Genomic DNA, 19164 nt, shown 5'->3' on the forward strand with positions numbered 1-19164 from the left:
ATGCCCTCTCCCCCCAGCCCTGTCCCATCCACGGAGGGTTCCCTTATCCTCTGCTCTGCCCTCTCCATGGAGGGTCCCTTCTCCTCCCTGCCTTGTCCTCTCCAAGGAGAGTCCCCTCTCCTCTCTGCCCAGTCCACTCCATGAAAGTCCCCACTTTCCCTGCCCTCCCTCCTCCATGGAGAGTCCCCTCTCCTCTCTGACCTGCCAATCCTTGGAGGGTCCCATGTTGCCAGTCCCCACTGCCCTGCCCCATCAATGGAGAGTTCCCTGCTCCCCAAACCCCCTGCACTTCCCCCTCCATATAGAGCACCCATTACCACTATCCTTCCCTTCCTTGGAGGGTCCCTTCTCCTTCCTGCCCTGTTACCTCCACGGAGGGGTCCCCCCTCCTCCCTGTTTGGCCCATGACTGTAGGTTTCCCTTTCCCCGTCTCTGCCCTCTCCTCCCTGCCCTGTACCCTCCATGGAGGGATCCTTCTCCTCCCTGACCCATGCCCTCCGTGGAGGGTCCCTACTCCTCCCTACCTGTTCCCTCCGTGGAGGGTTCCCAAAACCCTACTGTCCCCCTGCATGGAGAGTACCTTCTCCTCCGTGACCCGTCCCCTCCATGGAGGTTCCCATCTCCTCCCTGTCTTATCCCCTCCATGGAGGGTCCTCTCTCCTCCCTGTCTGTCCCCTTCATGGAGAGTTCCCATCACCCTACAGTCCCCCCTGCATGGAGGGTCCCAATTCCTCCCTGCCCTTCTCCATCATGGAGGGTCCCCTCTCCTCCCTGCCCTTCCCCTCCATGGAGGTATCCTTCTCCTCCCTGACCCATCCCCTCTATTGAGGGTCCCCACCCCCTCCTTGCCTGTTCCCTCCATGGAGGGACCCCTCTACTGCCTACGTGTCCCTGAAAGGAGGGTCCCCTCTTCTCCTGGCCCATCACCTCCATGGAGTTTCCCCTCGCACCCATGCCTGTCCCCTCCATGGAAGTTTCCCTGCCCCCACTGCCCTGCACCCTCCATGGAAGGTCCCATCTTTTCCCTACCCTTGCCGCCTCCATGGAGGGTCCCATCTCCTCCCTGCTCTCTCCCCTCCATGGAGGGTCCGCTCTCCTCCCTACCTGTCCCCTCCATGGAAGGTTCCCCACTGCCCTGCACCCTCTGTGGAGGGTCCCATTTCGTCCCTGCCCTTTACCCTCCATGGAGGATCCCCACTCCTCCCTGCCTGACACCTCCATGGAGGTTCCCCCTCCTCCCTGCCTGTCCCCTCAATGGAGGGTTCCCATTCCCCATGGCCCTGCACCCTCCATGGAGGGTCACCTTTCGTCCCTGCCCTGTACCCTCCATGGAGGATTCCCTTTGCTCCTGGACCTGTCCCCTCCATGGAGGGTCCCCTCTCCTCCCTGCCTGTCCCTCCATGGAGGATTCCTAGTCCCCACTGCTCTGCATCCTCCATGGAAGGTCGCTTCTTCTCCCTACCCTGTCCCCTCCATGGAGGGTCCCCTCTCCTCCCTACCCTCACCCTTCCATGGAGGGTCTTATCTCCTCCCTGCCTGATCCCTCCATGGAGGGTCCCCTCTCCTCCCTTCCTTTCCCCTCCATGGAGGGTCCCCTCTCCTCCCTGCCCTCTCCCCTCCATTGAGGGTCTCCTCTCCTCCCTGCCTGTCCCCTCCATGGAGGGTCCCCTTTCCTCCATGCCCTCTCCCCTCCATGGAGGGTCCCTTCTCCTCCCTTCCTTTCCCCTCCATGGAGGATCCTCTCTCCACCCTGCCCTGCCCCCTCCATGGAGGTTTCACTGCCTCCCCTACCCTGCCCCCTCCATGGAAGGACCCCTTCCCCCTGCCCTGCCCCATCCATGCAGGGTCTTCTGTTTCCCTGCCTGGTCCCATCACTCACAGGCTCTGCGAGGCATGTGCTCTGGTCCCCAGTGTTCATCTGTCCTGCCTCCAGGCCATGTCCACTGTCTGCACCTGAAGCACATCTCACCGTCTTCATATGCCCAAATCCTCCCGGGCTCTCAGGACACATGTCAAATATCATTTCAAATGTCAAATCACCGAGTGATCTTTAAAAAATATAAATCAGATCCCCCTATTCTCGTGCCTAAAAGCCTTCCTGCTGTGACAGCAATTTCAACCCACACTAGGGCCCTCTATGTCCCCCCGCCCCCCGCCCCACACTCTCTGCTGTTCCCATCCAGCCTGGCTGTCCTTGCCCTGGGGCACTGCCTCTCCTTTTGGGGTGGCTTCCCCAGGTCTCCATGGGGCCAGCTCTGTCTCAACAGCCATGTCTCAGTTTAAACATATTGGGGAGCCCTTTCCTGAGCCTGCTAGGGAGTCACTCTGCTCTGAAGCCCCCATGTAGCCCTATGGTATATCACCTGGCAGTAGGTCACAATACTAACAGAGGTCAGAATGCTAAGACAGGTCATAGAGGTAACCTAGCCACCATGCCAGGTCAGCCATGTGGGCCAACCTCTCAAGTTTTCTGGTGGTGGTGTTGTTAAAAATCAGTGAATAAACATTTATTGACCCCAACATACCAAAGGCCCTCTACAGAAACCACAGGAGGTGTGGCTCTCCTGGGTCCTGGCCCTCAGTAACCAGGTGTTCTTCAAAGTGAAAACTGGGTGGGAGGGTGTGTCAGAGAAGCCAGGGAGGGACCCCACTTGTGTTGCTGGCTTTGAGGCTGGAGGAAGGGATCAAAGGCCAAGATTTTTGGGAGCCCCAGGAATCTGGGAGTGGCTTTGGCAGGGACACAGAAGGGAACTGTGCCATAAGGAATGGATTCTGTCACCTCCCCATGTGCAGGCCCCCGAGGCCTCCTGGGAGGAGGGCAACCCAATGAACCACCTCAGGTTTCTGACCCACAGCACCTGGGACCCCACACTTTGTCCTGTGAACCACTGCGTTTAAGGTGATAGGTCAGGGCACCAATAGAAATCTTTTGCGTCCCTGTGGCTCCCTAGTCATATAAGCTAAGTCTATTTTCTTCATGGCTCTTCCTATCTTCTGAAATAAAGTGTGGCCTTGGTTCTTGTTCACCTGTCTGTCTCTCAGGCCCTCTCAGCACCTGAAAGGTGACCTGTGAAGGCCCCGCCCCCAAGACCCAGGTAGACAGCACACACTTGCTGAATGATTTCCTGAGCAAAGAGCTCTTTTAGATTTCATAAATTTTTTATTTGTAATAAACCTGATTCATTAACATGTACATACATATGATATCTTCATCCTCTTTAGGACATCCCACATAGATTCATGAATTTTTAAAATATCTTAATTTTTTGGTCAAAACCCGCGTCTCAATTTCTTGTTCAGAAATGCAGTAGCTGCTTTGTGACCTGCCTCGGGGAGGAGAGGGTTCTGACTGCAGACCAGGTTCACGCCAGGATGTTGCTCCTGTTCCTGGTCCTTCACAGGCCAGTCCTTTGGCCTCTGGTGGCCAGTTGACCCATGATGCGCCCTTACACCTCATCTCCTATTCACCAGCCTGGTGTTGCTTCCTGTGTTGGTCACAAGGTGCAATATACAGATCCTGTAACATAGAACCCACACCTGAAACCTATATGTTTTTGTTGACCAATGTCACCCCAATGGATTTAATATATAAAAATATTTAAAAAAAAAACAAAACAACACACACTTTAGTTATTTTGCAGATTGAAACTGGTTCAGGGAGATGAAGTGACTGGTCTGAGGTTCCCCAATATTCCCACTGCCCATGATTCTGAATGCCCAGCACTTTCTTGTCTTTCTCCCATTAGACTTCAAAGGTCCTGCCTTTTAAAAATCCAAAGGAGCTGCAAAAACAGTAGGAAGCTTCAAACCTCCTTTGGAAAGCACACTTTAAGTCAGCAGAGTGGAACATCTTCTCTATGAGTGTTTCTTTGCTTCTTTGTTCATTCATTTGCCAAATGTATGTTTTACAGACATTTCTAGAACTGACCTTTTCAGTACTGGATCTCCCTCTCAGAAGGTGCCTAGGCCTGTGCTAGGACCAAAGAGTTCCCAGTGCTGAATGGGAATTCAGCAATGACTTTTGAAGGTTTCTTTTTAAGAAATATATACAAATTCTGAATTACTTTTATCACTAGATACTAGGAAGGGTTCTCCCCTCACAAGAGCCTTTATGCTATTTTCACAAGACCCCTGCTCAGTATCTGGTGAAAGAAGCTCAGCTTACTTTACAGAAACACAACAGCTGAAACCACAGCACGATTTTTATAATAAGGAATTTCCTGCCAAAACCGGTTTGGCTCAGTGGATAGAGCGTTGGCCTGCGGACTGAAAGGTCGCAGGTTCCATTCCGGTGAAGGGCATGTACCTGGGTTGCAGGCACATCCCCAGTAGGAGATGTGCTGGAGGCAGCTGATCGGTGTTTCTCTCTCATCGATGTTTCTAACTCTCTATCTCTCTCCCTTCCTCTCTGTAAAAAAATCAATAAAATATATTTAAAAAAAAAGAGAGAAAGAAATTTCCTTTGCACATTGTAGCGAGGAAGAAAAACCTTTAAGAAGAAATGTCAGATAGAGTTACAGTTTTGTATGAATAAAGATAAGTACGGATCAAAGTTGCAAATATATTCAGTATGTTTAATGTGCAGAAAAAATATAGCTTATTTATTTATTTCTAAACGGATTTTCTCTTGAGTCCCCCACCAGGGGATAGAGGGGATAAGAGCAAAAGAAAATATTTAGCTCAATTAAATATCTGAGTTCAGCCTCATGAACTGAATCCTGTCTTTAAATGAACCCAGTGCCTTTCCCATTGGTGTTATATGGGATGGGAGGCGGAGCTATTTTGTTTTTCTGGCAACAGGGGCAGAGTCTTTGTATCTCCTATTGTAGCTCAGGGAGTAGCTAGTCTGGGTCCATGTGTGGGGTCCTACTCCAAGTTTCCCTCTGGAGTTCTACTCACCCAGAGAGTGAGGACATGCAGCATCCCTGCTGGGGGCTCCCAGTCTGCCCAGATAATCCCAGGGGAGCAGTCCTCAGCCCTCCAATTCTAACCCCAGTGTCTGTGTGTCCCCCTCTCCCCTCTGAGAGTCCTGGCTGCAGAGGAGGGGACAGGAGGCATCTGCAGTTCCCTGTCCTCAATCTCTTCATTTGTTCCCACAGTTACCAGAGCTCAGAAGGCTTTGCTACTCCTTCCTATCCATACAGACCTTACCTGATGGAAAATTTGAGAACACTGGAAAACAGGGCACATGAAGACTTTTCAAGAGTATGTAAGTGTTTACAAAGTATTTGAGAAAATTAATTTCTAAATTCTGTTCCTTCTAGGTGCTCTTTTCAAATTTGATCTGCCTGAGGAGTCATCTGTGATTATTTTTTTTTCCATCTCACCTTTCACAGTTTCTCCTCTCATTTTAGTAAAGAAAACCATGCCTTCCCCACCTCCTCCCAGAAATCTTACCATTGCCCCTGGGGGTGACACTCTCCAGCCCTCTGAACTATGAGTGCATGCCAGCTAATGGCACTGCACGAAGCAAACTCTATCTGAGAAGGAATTCTTAGGGTGATCTGAAGGCCACAGGAAAAACAAAAGCAGAGACTTCAGAGGTAGTTGGAGCCTCGGTCTCCTCCACCTACACAAATGTTAAACACAGCCTGACACCTGGCCAGACAGTGTAAAATCTCACAGTGCTCAAAATGGTTGATAAAAGGGAAAAATGGATAATTTTCTGTTAAATAAACATCTGCATAATAAGAACTAAAAAAAACCTAGTTGTCTTCCATAATTCAGGCACTTTACATGTATTGTTCTAATCCCACAATGGTCCCCATGTGCCTCCCATTTTAGAAAGCAGAGAACTGAAGTCAGAGAACTGAAGACAGGAGGCCAGAATTGGTGGGGCTCCAAATCCAGCCAAGTCGGCTCCCCCAGAGCAAGCTGCCTCCTGTGTCCAGGGTTTCTTGTCCTCCTGATGGAAAGTCTGACCTTCCGTTCCTAAGACACATGCTGGTGTCTTCATGAATTTCAACCAATTTCCAAAAGCACCAGTGGGAAAAGAATTTTTACGGTTAAGGACAGCAATAGGGACACAGAAGAGACTCTCATTCAGAACAATTCGAGCATAGACAATGTTTACAGATCTGCTTCCGAATAAATGAATGAATGTCACACTGGGCTCAAGGTTTAGACAGGTGCAGCTACAGAGAGAATCCAGAGACCACTCATCTGCTCTGTAGACATGGGAGCATGCTATGAATGACACTTGCCATGACACCTGTCTTGTTGACAAGAATTATGCAGACGGCTTCAGCGGATATACAAAACTTTATTAAATAAAAAAAAATCTTTAGCCAGTACCACTTTGGCTCAGTGGATAGAGTGTCAGCCTGCAGACTCAAGGGTCCCAGGTTCGATTCCGGTCAAGGGCATGTACCTTGGTTGTGGGCACATCCCCAGTGGGGGGCGTGCAGGAGGCCGCTGGTCGATGTTTCTCTCTCATGGATGTTTCTAACTCTCTATCCCTCTCCCTTCCTCTCTGTAGAAAATCAATGAAACCTATTTTAAAAGAAATTCTTTAGAAAAAAATCTTTAGTTGTTGTTTTTTAAAGTGAATTACTGAATCTTCTGAAACTTATTTTGGCTTTTGAAAAAGTTCAAAAAATTCCACATTCTTTTTATAGTTTCTTCCTTCGTTGATTTTTTTTCTCTCCAATACTGGAAAAAGATAAAAAATAAAGGCATGTTGAAAGAAGAACATAAACTTCTCCATAATTTCACATCCCACAGTTAGATAATAGTATGATCTTTTCCCTTTGTTTCTTTGTGTGTTTTTTTTTTCCTTTTTATATAGGTATGTATATGTATGCACAGTATAAAGTTGCCAAATTTGGAATTATATATCGAAATGTGTATGCACATATATTTATAAAAATATATGTACACATACTTTTTGCTTCCTCTTGTTCTTAAAATTATACCATAAACCGTCCCGCATATTCTAAGAGAGTCCTATCTTAATGGCTTTGTAATATTCCAGCATATGTTTAAATCACAATTCAGATAACCAAAATTCTATCACTGGTCATTTAAGTTTTTCCCACTTGTTCAGTGTTACGAATAATAAAAAGAATCAGCACTTTCTAAAACTTTTTCTGTTTTTTGAATTAAAGAAAACTAATTTTAAAATCACTAAAATCCTTTGAGAATAGAAATGTTTTATTTTGCACTTTGCAGTAGAGTAGCCAGTAGCCGCATATGGCTATTGAGCTCTTGAGAGGTGGTTAGTGCAACTTAGGAGCGTGATTTCACCTTTGACTTCATTTTAAATTAGCCTCATGTGGGTAATGTCTACCTTATTGGTCAAAGCAGAACTTGAGAGCGCCGAACCCTAACCACTAGGCCTCCAGGGACTGTGGTACATATAATGAACAACATAAACTGATGAACAAAAACAGATCCAGAGACAGAGAAACATCTATCAGACCACCAACCTCAGAGGGAAGGTAGGGGAGGGTGGGGGTAAGAGGGAGAGATCAACCAAAGGACTTATTTGCATGCATATCGGCCTAACCACTGGACACAGACAACAGGGTTTGAGGGCATGAGTGGGGAGGGTAATGTGGGGATAAGGACACATATGCAATAACTTAACCAATAAAGAAATTTTATAAAAACAAACAAACAACAAAGCAGAACTTGAAACTTGGGAGCTCAGTGCACTGCTTTGAGAATTTGCTTGTATGCAGGAATACCCCCATCTTGTGGTCTTTTAGAATATTGCTTCTGAAATATTGGGAACTAAGGTGTATTAGCAAGTGTGAGCAAGTATTTTTTCTTATAACTTCAGAACGTTCATAAACCATAAGAGTCACCTGGTAGATTATATAAATTATCTGGAAGTTTTAAGACTGGCATGGCTAAAAGACAGTCCGCACACAGGGCAAATGAATTGCAGTGGACAGTAAATATTTAGAAAAACACTAAGAATAGAGTCACTCTTTTGATTGGGACATACGGAGGATTTTAAACAGAGGGACCTTGTTATCTCCCAAGTCCAACAGTATTACTATGTACAGATAAAGCTTCGTATGGTTATTCCTAGAATTAGTACAATTGGGACATGATCACTTTTAGGCATCAAGGATATCTTTTTCCAAGAATGGCGAAATGTGAAGAGTTCCTGGAAGTTATTACATCCTTGAAATAGCCTTGAAACATATTGTATTGGAGATTTATCCCTAAAGCACACCCCTTTTGGGGTATGTTAACCAAATATCCAGGATGCTACATTAGCCTTTCTTTTTTTTTTTTTGAACTTTGAAAGATCAGATTTAATGCTGGGGTCCAACCCCAGCAGGTCCAGGGGTCCCCAAAGGTGTGTATGGAGTTGGCGAAGAAGAAATGATACATAGGCAGCGTTCAGGTGATCATCATAGCCAGGTTCTGTAGCTAGGTTCTCTTGCCATGTTCTCTCGCTAGGTTCTCCAGCCAGGTTCTCCAGGTTCTCCAGCCAGGTTCAGTCGCCAGGTTCTGTCCAGGTTCTCTAGCCATGTTCTCTTGCTAGGTTCTTCAGCCAGGTTCTGTAGCCAGCATCTGCAGCCAAGTTCTGTCTAGGATCTCCAGCCAATTCCTGTAGCCGGGTTCTGTCCAGGATCTTTTGCCATGTTCTCTCACTAGGTTCTGTCTCTAGGTTCTGTCTACTTTAGTCTTTAGGGCTCATTCTAAGCTTAGCAGAAGTAATGGGAAAAGGGCAATAAAATGAGGTCCAATGGACTTTGTGAAACAAGGCAGAATGGCCAAACCTCAAATCCCCTGCAACAAATGAGGTAAATTATCAAGCATTGGAAAGCGAATCCCATAGCTAGTTACTGGAATTTATTTAGCCATATGTAAGTAATGAGCAGCAACTATCTTGTCATCTGTAATTATTGGGAACAATCAAGTTTTTATAAGGAAGCTCAGTTTTTGTTTGGTTTCAACGTCTCACATTGGCCTTGGAACAGTTCCCTGTTGCATTAGAACAACTAATACATCTATTGTGTTTCAATAAAAGCTATTGGCTGTTATTTATTTTTCTTTTAGGATAAGTTAGTCATAAATGACTATGGTGGGCGCGCTGGGGCTGTGGTCTCTTCTCCACATCCCGCAGGGAGGGGGAGACTTGAACCGGTTCGAGCAAGTTAGGAGGCTCTTTGGAGTTTAAAGAATAATGAAAGACAGACATAAACTAGATTAAAAGCTTGGGCTGGGTGTGGTGTCTGCCCTTTGACTCCAGGGACAGACAGAGAGAGTCTGCCCTCTGGAGGGACAGGCACAGAGAGAGCCAGCTCTGAAAGCTGTTTATTATATACTCCAATTACAGGAAGTTACATCACATCTGGGTGGGCCTGAGACATCATGAGATCCATCCCCTTAACACTGGGCCAGAGAGTCAGACTGAGTGACATCCAATCTTTTGACTGGTCCCGCCCTCAGGGCATGGCTCTGACCTTGCCCTGAGTCCCAGCTGATGTCTATTAAGCCAAGTGTATTCTAAGGGCCCTTAACAAATTAGTGATCCTCTGATAAGTCATCAGAACCCAATGATTAACATCAATTTTATTTTATTTTTTTGGTGGTATGTGCAGATTTGGTCTGCATTTACACCATTCACATTTCTCTTGTCAACAAATAAAAATAAATACTTCCATAGCCATGTTGCCTTCCTTTTTTATGAAAAGTAATATTTATGGTACAGAAAACATTTAATAGATGTAGAATAAACAGTGTACAATAAACAGTGATCATATCTTGCCCTCTTTCTTTATATTTTCATTTTTTAAGAAATAAGGAAACACTCGGGCTGGGTAGCTCAGTTGGTTGGAGCATCGTCCCATACACCAAAAAGTTTCAGGTTTGATTCCCAGTCAGTGCACATACCTAGGTTTCTGGTTCAATCCCCAGTCATGGTACATACAGAAGGTAGCATTCAATGATTCTCTCTCACATAGATGTTTCTCTCTCTCCCTCTGACCCTCTTTCTCTTTCTCTCACTCTTAAATCAATAAAATTATCATCACGTGAGGATTAAAAGAAAAAGAAAAAACACAACACAATAATAAAGAAATAATACAATACAGTAATAGTCTATATCATGTTCAGTCCAGTTTCTCTTTATATTTACATTATAAATTTTCTAATCATTTTTCTAATTTAGGTCTTTAATCATTTGTTACCTATACTAGAGGCCCGATACATGAAATTCATGCACGAGTAGGCCTTCCTTCCCCCAGCTGCCAGCACCAGCTTCCCTCTGGGACCCGGGACCGGGCTGCTCCGCAACCCTCCCCCCCCAACCCCCTGGCCACCCTTTGCAGCCCTGGCTTTGTCTGGAAGGTCTTCCAGAAAGATGTTTGCTCTAATTAGCTCTTATTATTATGAATATATATCAATCAACCTTATGCAGTATTAGTTCATCTTTCTGGATTTATATACAGGTATATTTTATGTAACATTCTGGAACTTTTGTTTATATTATCATAAATTTTAAAATCTATCTACTTTGAGACAAATAGTTCTTTATTGATTTTAACTGCCCTGTAATATTTATTCATATGAGTATTTCAGAACTACGTATGTATTCCTTTTCTAGTGAACATTTACCATATTTTGTTGATTTTATTTATTATTATTTTTAAAAAATATATATATTTTTACTTCAGAGAGGACGGGAGATAGAGAGAGAGAAACATCAATAATGAGAGAGAATCATTGATCGACTGCCTCCTGCACACCTCACACTGGGGATTGAGCCTGCAACCCAGGCATATGACTGGGTTTCAGAGCTGACCTTGACTTCCTAGTTCATTGGTTGATGCTCAACCACTGAGCAACACTAGCTAGGCATATGTTGTTGATTTGCAAATGTGCAATAGGCCACATTTAAAATCATTTGAAATCCAAATACAGTGCTAATAATAACACACATGGCCTTCATCTACTCTGTGTAGGACAAGGGTCCGCAAACTTCCTGTGTAAAGGGTTTGATAGCAAATGGTTTGGGCTCTGTAGACAATCCCATCTTGGTCATAACTACTCAACTCTGCCATTGTAACATGCAAGGAGCCAAAGACAATGTGTTAATGAATGTACATGTCTGCCTTCCAGTGAAACAGTAATTGTGGACACCAAACATTAATTATGGACACCAAAATGTTAATTTCATATTATGTTTATGTATCAAAAATATTCTTTTCATTGTTTCCTAACCTTTAAAAAGTGAAAAAAATAATTCTTATCTCATGCGATATATATAAACAGGCAATAGTCCAGATTTCACCCACTGAGTATAACATCCTGACACCTGGTATGCAGATAATATAATGACATACCCTCCTTTATAACATCTATAAAAATTATTTCCTTCTTTAATATAAAACAATGAATAAAATAAGTCAAAAATTAAAAGCTCAGATATTCTACATGATGATGAGCAAACCAGTGACCTAATGAAAAATTCTGGCTCTCGACAGTGACTTGGTCAGAATGCAGAAGTGTCCTGTGTTGAAGTTATTCTGCAGGGACAGACTGTCAGGAAGCAATGCTGGGTGGATGAACTAACCCACACTACTGAGCACAGCAGGATGGCAGCAAGGAGCCCAGGGTGGCCTCCAGGTACTGCTCAGAGGCGCCAGCAGGTGGCGCGGCAGCAGCAAACTCCCCTGGCAGGCCAGCCTGGCAGATCTGGCCACAAGCTCCCACTTGGGTGAGGGGGACAGGCCTGGGGACCACCAGTCACAGGACCCGCTGGGCTTCCTGGCTCGCACTGCTGCCTCATCCGGGTCCGCCAGGGTCCTGAGGGCGGAGGAGCCATTGGAGGCCGAGCCCAGCTGGTGTGGATGCCGCCCCTGCCACCAGACCAAGTGCATCTGCCTGGAGTCCAGGCCACCATCCTGCAGGCACTCCTCTCCAGCATGTGGGCAAGATCCACTTGCACATCTGAGGGAGGAGCTGGAGCGGAAGCTGGTGAGGGGCAGCGCTGGACCAGACCACCTTCCTCAATGTCACCAAGGTGAGTGCCCTCCTGCTCACCTGCGCAGCGACTCCAGCCTAAAAGCCTAGTGGACCCCCCCACCCCCACCCCCACCCCACGCAACTGAGTGCCGGTTCCAGCCTATCTGGCACCTCCCAGGTGCTGGGACTTGGAGTGTCCCACGTGGTAGTGGCTGTTGTGGGCGGGAAGGGCTCATTCAAAGGGTGAACTTGGGCTTATCAGATATTTAAAACGCTTGGAAGATTGGGGTTTCCCTGGGCCTTGCTCTGTGGGGGCAGCCAAGGAGTCACTTTCCTGCAGAATGGGACTTGGGGAGCTCCTGGACCCCGGGAGAAAGCAGGAGAGTTGAGAGGCTCCATCAAATCGCCGCCTGGGACCAAGAGCCCCAGTGAGTGACCAATAGCCCCACGGGGGCTCCTTCCCTGTGCGGGGCTGGTCTCCTGTCATTCTGGGGCATGTGCTCCCTGGACCTGGAGGAGTGGTGGCTGCTGAGCTGACAGGAGGCAGCTGGGGACAGAGTTCCAGCCAGACCCCAGCAGGGCCCCCTGTCTATTAAGCCAGGCAGTGAGGGGTCCTGCTTCTCCAGGGCTTGTGTCTCAAGCCCGGGGACAAGACAGATCTGTAGTCCCCAGAAAGTTAACTACCTGGTCAAATAGGGTGTGTGTGTGTGTGTAGGGGGCAGAGGGTATGAGCGGGGGAGGGTGGAGAGGCGATCTGAGGGAAGGGAATGGGCATGGGCAGAGCTTATTCCAGGCCTGGGAATATGTGTCTTGGAGGGTAGTCACCACGTGAGCCCATATACAACTTGGGTGTTTATTTAGCAGTGGCTTCAGTGCAAGGATGATAATTAAATTGTAGTTGCTTGGTTGGGTGGGTGGGTGGGTGGGTGGGTGGGAGGTTGGTTGGTTTGGTCTCAGAAGAAATAAGAGGTAGAGACAATCGTCAGTCTTTACTTAGAGCCCAGCAGTGGCCTGACTGGGTCTTGGCTGGTAGGGCCTGTCCTTCTTAGGCTGAGTTTGGAAGTGTTCTGAGAGAGATGGCAGCACGTCTCCCACCTGTGAGCTGAGGCTGGCATCCTTGCTGCCTAGCGGCTGGCTGTGCAAGGGGCTTAGTGGCAGGAATGATTCACACACAGCTCCCTTCCTCACTGGGGAGAATAGGTGACATGTGGCTCTCAGTCCTTGCACTAAACTAATGTCAGGTTGGGGCAGACCCTACATGGAAGTATTTCAGCTTCACAAACCATTTGAGTGAGTTAAATAACAACTCTTATGTTTTTTAATTTTTAAGGCAGAAAATACAGCCACATTTTAATTTGATGTTTACAAGAGTTGATTTTTACACCCCAAAAATTGGCTTCAGCTGAAGTTTTCCATACCTGGGAAGTTACTTGTTGAATTTTAATAAAAGTGACATATAGTGCTCAACACATCTGTATTTTCTGAGCCTTTTCACACCAATACAAAGAATATGCAATTGATGTTTTAAAAAGATAATGCTAAATTTACTAATTTGGGTTATAGTACAGTTACTAAGAAATGTTTAATAGCATCTACCAAAATGTTATAGGATAAGGTTTACAGAGATTGTATATTTTTGAAATGAGCAGTATTATAAAACTGTGTTTACATTTTTGTGAAGTTTTGTACCACAAAGTTTAAAACAAGGAAAAGTTTATTATTGCTGAGATATTTAGGAACATTGTAGAAATCTGAACCTACAATTATTTTTTGAAGCCTTTGAAGAAACCTTATTTAAGAGGTCTAATTTTACCCTCATCCTATAGATGCAGCTAGGAGACCCAGAAAGGGTAAGTGAAATCCCCAAGACCACAAGCTATTAATAGCAGAGATCAAATGAGAACCCAGGGCAAGTGCTCATTCTATTTTTCCTGTCAGCCTCTGTAGACCCAGTTGAGGTTAGAACCATAGAGCTGTGACTTAGGAGATCTGAATCCTTTAAAAATCTTTTCTGTATACATATGTTTCTCTTAGGAGTCTTGATAGTATTATTTAATTACTAGAGTCCCAGTGCATGAATTGGTGCACATTGAAAGGAAATTAATTAGAAGAAATATTGTAAGATCACTATTTGCCCTTTCTCAATAATAGAAGTGTATACCAAATTCACGATCAACAATGACAGATGGAAACACATGCACCTGGCGCCAGTGAGATAGATAGATAGATAGATAGATAGATATAGATATAGATGATATAGATGATATAGATGATATAGATGATATAGATGATATAGATATAGGTATAGATATAGATATAGTTATAGATATAGTTATAGATATAGATATATAGATATTTGCTTACTTAGACCTGCTTTTTGATTAGGTAAACTTTTTCCAGCTTGGTGAAGTGCCCTAATTTCTTTTTCAGGATATTGACAGCAAAACAGCATAAATACCAATATGGAAGCAGATTATTATTGTGGATCATGCAGAGATAACAAAGGGAGAAATATTTAACTATAACCCCGTTTGACTCTATTCCGTGCAGTGAGAAAACCTGAAGTCATGTTCAGGCTCTACCATTTCTTGCTTCTTTTCATTTGGGTCAATTTTTAAAACATTCTAAATCTCCATTTTCTGGCTAATGAAATGAAAACAGGATTCTACCGAGTCTCCTCTCTACCTGTTCCGGGACTTCAGTGAGGATCAAATGAGATGAGGCACATGAAAACACTTCAAAGACATTTGGTTAAAGTGTAAAATGTTTGCACCTGGCTATAAAGAAAGTGGGTGAAGAAACTCCAAGGAGGCTAGTCGCTAGGGAGAGGAAGCCTGGCATTACTATGTGACATCATTACCTGGTGCCCACAGCCACCATTTCTGTGCTGGGCTGGCCTGTGGGCTTTGTGCCATGGGTTCGTGGCGGGGCCTGTGTCCCACTTGGGAAAAGCGGAGTGTTGCTTGTGGACTCTGGGTGCGCAGTGCCCTTCCTCTGTAAAGGGCCAGTTCAGGTCACAGCAGCTCCAGTATTGAACGCCTGCCCCTGTTGGTCAGTGCTCTTCATAGCGAGTGGTCAGGTGGTGGAATCCTTAGCACATTAGCCTTTTATATATATGGATTTGCAATAAGAATGGCAAAAACCGTTTTTAAAAAAGTTACTGTGGCTCATGTCTGAAGTTTATCAAATCTGAAACTTTACTGTAGATATCAGCCTTCCAATGAGGAAGTCTTCAAATACAGCCTGAGCTGTGGACCCTGAGGCATCCTGCCTAAGAGCCTCTCTTCAGGGTTGCTGACCCGCCCCATCCCCTACCGTGCCTCCAACCCCTGCCCATTATTTTTTCCAAGCAGACCCAGCATCTCCAAAGCCCAGTGTTCTCATTCAGGAGCTGTTGGAGTGCAAGAATGCATTCTAAAGCATATTTCACAACCCAAAGCACTTTTTAAGCTTCTCAAAGATAAGTGGATGGTCACTGAACATGGATGCAAAATGCGTTTTACACCAAAAAGTTACTTAAATGTGTTTTAGAAGATTTTTTTCATTATGAAAATAATATAGGATCATTAGAATTTTAAAAAGAATAGTATAAAGTAAAGGAAATCACTTCTTTCCACTATCCAAGGTTAACCACTGTCAACATTTCAAAGTATTTCCTTTTGTCTTTCGTACATTTATATATCTAGATACCTTTTTGAAGTGATACTATTAATTCATTTATATTAATATATGTTGTATTGACTTCAGAGAGGAAAGGAGAGCGAGGGAGAGAGGTAGTAGTAATATGAATGATGAGAACGAATCATTCATCACCTGCATCCTACATGCCCCCTACTAAGGATGGAGCCCCACGTACTCTGACAGGGACTCCATGTATGACCTCCTGGTTCATAGATCAAGGCTCAACCAGTGAGCACGCCTCCAGGGCAAGATGATACTATTTGTTATGTGTGTATCCTGATTTGTTTTCTCTTAGTTATGGTGTTTTCATTCCACTGCATCTATAACCACTGTTTTCCCGTTTATGAAGGCACTGTTTATTTTTCCCAGCTTTATTGAGAAATAATCAATATACACCACTGTATAAGTTTAAGGCAGACAAAAGGATGGTTTGATTTGCCTACAATGTGAAATGACTACCACAGTGGGTTCAGCTAACATGTACTGAAGATGTGACAAACCAAAATTGAAATCTCTAATGTAATTTGGGTTATTTTTTCTTCAAAGTCAAATCTACAATTGTTACTATTGCAAAAAAGAGCTTGTACTTGGAACTAAAGTGCAGGGTGTGGTGGGTCTGCAGGCTGGGGCTCTACTGCCCTGGCCCCTTGCACTTGAGCCCTGTGCCTATTCACATGCAGATCCTTTCTCCTTCCAGACTTCACATGAGGCTGGTGATGGATGTGCTGCCCCTGCTGGACGGGTTCCACAGTCTGTCTTCCCACCACGGAGTGTCAGAGGTGAGAGCCCCCTGTGTAAGGCTGTGGAGCATATGAAGTTCAGAGTCACTTGTGTCTCAGCAGCTCTGGGGGTGACCTCAGCATCAGCATGCGCAGAGCCTATGCTGGCCTCCAGGGTGTGCTCTGTGCGGGTCCAGCTCACCCACAGCTCCTCTCTCCCTGGATTTCAGCCACCTTACTGGTCCTTCTGCTAGAAGCTCTGGTTCTCTCAGAACCTTACACTCCTCTCCACCCATGAGCTGTGTGGCAGCTTCATATAACAGGATGGTTTTCAGGGAAAACTGGCAAGAGAAAAAGAAGAAAAATAATCAGGAGTCGCCACAATACTTTGGAGTCCAGGGCCTGGCCAGGAGAGAAGGGGGAAGGGTCCAGGGCAGCCGCCACTCTGGCTCCAACAGGCCCCTGGTCCAGTCCTCTCTGAGTCATTCCCGTCCTGCGCACAGAGCAGTGCTAACACTCACTGCCTTCAAGACAAATCAGCTCACCACCGTGCTGGTCACTGGTCAGGTTCTCAATTCTCTCCCCACTCAGCCCACTGCTGCTCTCTCTGGAGTCCGCAGATACTATTCTCTCTGAGACCATGGTTGACATCATTGGGTGGACAGCTGGCCATTGGTCTGCTCCGTCTCGATGGCTCCAGAATGATGTGTTTTCTTCTTTTGAGAAGAAGAAAAACGAGCAAGAATATGGGTCTGGACAGCAAGTAGCCTTTCTGTAGAAATGCATGGACAGTGAGTTTTTTACTCTTAGTACTTTGAGGTGCTAGGTGCATTGGCATGAGGTACTTTTATTTTATTATTCTTTCTGGATGTTCTTCCTGAAGGTGACTGAGTTGGCTGGCTGCACAGGTAAAGGAACAAGAGGGTGAGTGTGCTGCCCTGTGTGCCAAGTAGCAAGGAGTTTGTGCTGTTCTGCATTTCTGAGCCTCTCTCACCATGTAAATCAGCTCTGGCCAGAGACAAGGATAGCCATGAGTGGCTGCTCCCAGGCCATGCTGACACCACTCGTCTGTCCGACCTCTACACCATTGAGCTGTGCTCATTGCCAGCTAAGCCCACCAGCCAGGGGAGCCCTGGAGCCCTGAGTCACTGCGTGCAGAGCATGAGCAATGGTGGCTCCCTGGCCCACATCATTGACCAAAAAGAGCAAGATTTTATGGGGTACAGACACTGAAAAGGCCTTCATGACAGTCCTACATTATTACCCTAATGGTACAGGTTTGGATGGACAATGACAAACTCCCTACTTGACCACAGAGTAAAGTACCAAACCTTTAATGCGTGACACTCCGTCTTTCATCTACGTTTCACCCCTTTAAATAGGGATGTGTTGATTTCATCCACCAGCATTACTTCTTCCATCTCGCATTCAAGTTGACAGGAAAATTGGAGCCATCTATGGAAGGAGAGAGCATATGAAGACAGGGTATTATTTTTAGTTCATTTTGAGCACCACTCTGTTGAGTACAAAGAGAAAAATTATTTATCTTTCCTGACCTTTAACAGGGCATAGGCATCTTTTCTACATTTGAGATCTGTAGATGATTAAAAGGCACCTGCTTTCAAGGACAATGCTGCCTTCCTTCATCCTTGTCCTTGGGTTGTGTCACTCCTGGGCCCTGTGCCCAGGTCCCAACCAAGACAACGAAAAGTGAATCTGCTCTGCCGACGAGACCCTGGCCCAGCGTTCCTGGAATGGCACAAAAGGCCCATCCTTGTCACTTGGTGGATGTGGTTTAAGGAAGCAGAGGGTCACTGTGGGAGATTTGCACTACCTGCGTTGTGTTTTGTGAGATGGTTAAAAGGTTTGAAGCTCCTTTAAAAAACCAGGTGGCACAGTGAAGGAGCTGTTCCCCCCAGTGATCGCATTAGAGGTGGCTGAGACACAGCAGCTGTATTAAAAGCTGTGGAAGCTTCATGATGGGATGAGAACTTAACTGTGTAGGTCACTGGTCTGGATGGTGGCCCTCAATCCCACTGACCACCAGTTCCTGTGGGCAATTCCTTATCCTCAGCCCTGACCCCAACTGGACCTGCTGGACCAGATTCCCTGGGGCAAGACCACCAAATCTGGTTGTCGCCCCTTTTAGTTTTGAACCTTTTAAAAATATAATTGTAGATTCCATTATTTATAAGAGATAACGCAGAGGTAGCCCATGGAATCTGACCTGGTTTCCCTCAATAATATCTTATAAAAATCTCACAACCAGGATATTGACAGTGACCCAACCGCCCATGTAGGGCCGATAGAAAACAGCTCTACCTGATTCTCCCACACCCAGGACAGAGCCTTCTATTTTTTTTTTTGGTATATTATTATCACAGTAATATATACACAATGAAATTTACCATTTTAACCATTTTTCAGAGCACAGTCCAGTGGTGGTAAGTGGTCCTTAACACAACTTAACAATCATATTGTTGTGCTGCCCTTACCACCATCGGCTCCATCTCTGTTCTCATCTTCTCCAACTGAAGCTCTGTCCCCACTAAACAGCAACTCTGCATCCACTCCCCCATTACTGATATACCCTCCATCTTACCTCTATGACTCTGATGGCTCTAGGGACCTCATGTGAGTGGGATCACACACTATTTGTCCTTTTGTGACTGGCTTATTTCATTGAGCATCATGTCTTCAGGGTCCATCCAGGTTGTAGCATGTGCCACAATGGCCTATTTTTCTAAATTGAATATATTGGGGTGAGATTGGTAATGAAATCATGTAGCTTTCAGGTATACAGTTCTGTAATACATCACCTGTATGTTGAAGTATG

At 45.5% G+C, this 19164-nt stretch overlaps 1 protein-coding gene across 3 annotated transcripts in view; it reads left to right on the top strand.

Annotated features, from left to right (window-relative positions):
• LOC308526277 (anaphase-promoting complex subunit 1-like) overlaps window positions 1–16674 on the top strand; it is a 54279-nt gene extending 37605 nt beyond the window's left edge. For 2 of the 3 annotated variants that reach the window (XR_013996530.1, XR_013996533.1), the window contains 2 exons: window positions 5100–5209; window positions 16307–16674. The gene's annotated coding sequence lies outside the window, so the exon portion shown is untranslated. Of the gene's footprint in view, window positions 1–5099; window positions 5696–16306 lie in introns of those variants that run through there. The other variant, XR_013996534.1, reaches the window with a different exon arrangement.
• The last annotated feature ends 2490 nt before the right edge of the window (window positions 16675–19164 follow it).

This window comes from Myotis nattereri (genome assembly GCF_964212035.1).
Source record: "Myotis nattereri genome assembly, chromosome: 10".
NCBI classification, from domain to species: Eukaryota; Metazoa; Chordata; class Mammalia; order Chiroptera; family Vespertilionidae; genus Myotis; species Myotis nattereri.